Below are 2,500 nucleotides of genomic sequence, written 5' to 3'. Positions count from 1 at the left end.
CTCCCTCACGATTTTGTATGGCATGCCCCAAGGGTCCAGGGTAAGATGTTCCTTTACGAAGTCTTCCCAACTCTGCTGTCTATGTTGGTTTAGGGTATCCTTAAAGACCCTCTTCTGTCTTCTATATATGGTGAGATGGAATTGTCTTTCTGCCTGGGCGAAAGCCCTTTGATAGTTCCTGCGTGCTCTACGCATAGACTGCCTGAGCCGCGACAGCTCCGGAGTCCATGGCGCAGTCGCTTTCCGAATGAGACGTCTTTTCACTGGTATCGCTACGGCGATAGCCGTCTTTATAGAGGTAGTTAGGGCCTCTACTGCCTCTTCCACGTTAAATTCAATTCCGAGCTCTGGAGGATCGAACTCCGCCTCCAGAAGGTCCCAATTGGCTCTCCCGTAGTCATAACGCATTGTCCACTCTGCTGGCACGCGGTCCTCCTCCACAGATATGTCGAATTCAATGACATTGTGGTCACTCGTGGTTATAGCGTCATGTGTTTTCCAATTCAAAATTTTATTAGCAATACCCATTGAGGTTAGTGTGATGTCAATAAAAGATGCTGCCCCGGCTCGGCTCCTATAGGTAGGAGGGTTGCCGGGGAGATTCGCAACATTCAAATTTTGTTCCATGATTAAATCTTCTAATTCAATTCCTCTGTGGTCTTGTACCGGGCTGTGCCAGAGCGGTGATTTAGCATTTGCATCCATTGATATTATTATATGCTTGTCTTGTAAGACTCTTAATGCTGTCCGCAATTGTCCCAGGTAGATATCAATATTATGTCTGTACTGGCAATACAAACTCATTAAATACAAACTGTGTCCTTTTAAATTGACTTCTACAACCGTAAGGTGTGTAGTACATAATTGAGTAATTACAGTTGTTTTGATTAGATTACTTAAAATTATAATTGACGTCATTGGTTGCTGGCCTGAGGCAATCACCTGTGCGTTAACGGGAAAGCCAGGAATCCTTCCCGAGACGGAGTATGGTTCTTGTATTAATAAGATGTCTACTTTGTGTTCCTCTGTTAATCTTCTTAATTCATGTAAGACTAACTGACTTCTCATTGCATTTACCTGAAACACTCTAAAGTGCATCAGGATACCTTGTATGGAAATGACTATTTGGCCAGGTTTGGGCAGGATCAAAAGCGATCCTGCCATACATCATTACCATGTCATTGTATATCTTTTTTAGGTCAAAAACCCTACCCCTTCGAGCAAAAACTTTCGATACGAGTTCCTCTAGTTGTTTGAACTCAAGAGGTATGTTTGCTGCGGCAAGCTGGATGCAATCTGCATCCTCCAGAGCAGGGAATGTTATCCTTCTTCCTCTGGGATACCCGGTTCTCACCAGCTGCCTAAGAGCCACCGTCAAGATTGCTGGATCTTCTAAACGTGATAGTCTTAATGTCTCCTCACATATACCGTAAGTATTCCCAGGGGGACAATTATTATAAGTCCGTTTTCTTACAGAGGAATCTACATCTACAATGTCAGAGTCTATGTTCTCTTTCTCCTTGCCTCCACCAATTACTTCTACTTTTACAGTTTCCAATACTACTTGTTCTACAGAGTTTTTTGACGTATTTTTTGTGCCACCACCTATTTCAGTTTTGTCTAGTTGCAAGTCTTTTAGTGCTTGATATGTCTTCTCTGCAGAGTGTCCAGCAGCCGAACCGGTGCCGGGCGCCGATGTCCTCCCCCTTGAGGCCAGGAAGCCCCCGACCTGGCAGGAGAAGTCCGCCGCCCCGCCCGACTCCGCCGCCACAGCCGAGACCCCCCTCCTGTCGGCCAGAAAAGACCCGACCTGACAGGAGAAGTCTACCATTTCCGGCTGCACAGCAGGAACTGGAACAAAGTAAGAAGCGTTAATTTCATCATCTTCATCCAAAGATGATTGTGATCTCCACCTTCTCCATCTTTCTGCATCCCGTGCTACTTTGCTAGGTGACTTCCGTTTCTGGACTTTTCGGCTAGTCGCCATAGTCAGTCCTTTGAATCAATCTTTGTAGTAACAACTTGTATGTCATGCACTCCCTTCCTGGGGAGTGACAGACCCTTTTTCTGTACCTACAAGGGATGCATGTTTCTCGTTTATCACAAGATTTTTTGTCATGGCCATCCTCGCCACATCTTCCACAGACTGAGTTTTGGAAATTACAATACTTGGCCACATGGCCATAATCCTGGCACTTTGTGCATTTTGCCAGTGCTGTATAGTCTTTAACTGAAATCGCTGTGTATCCTATATATAATTTATTTGTTTTGACTATTATTTTTCTGAGATCGGGTGCCACCTCTACGGCATGATGTACCGTAGGCCGATCTCGTGGCCCTGTTTTAAAACGTAACTTGAATTTCTCAATAAATTCTTCTTTAGTCATGATTTCCTCAAAGTTCTGTTCATACGCACAATTGATGACGTCGTCCTGCGACATGTACGTCGGGACGTCGTACATCATCATAAGTGGTCTTCGTTTCTTTGGTTTCTCGCAAA

Source organism: Schistocerca piceifrons, unplaced genomic scaffold (genome assembly GCF_021461385.2).
Source record: "Schistocerca piceifrons isolate TAMUIC-IGC-003096 unplaced genomic scaffold, iqSchPice1.1 HiC_scaffold_1249, whole genome shotgun sequence".
Lineage (NCBI taxonomy): Eukaryota > Metazoa > Arthropoda > Insecta > Orthoptera > Acrididae > Schistocerca > Schistocerca piceifrons.
The sequence above is the reverse complement of the archived record's forward strand: the minus strand, read 5'-3'. Positions refer to the sequence as shown.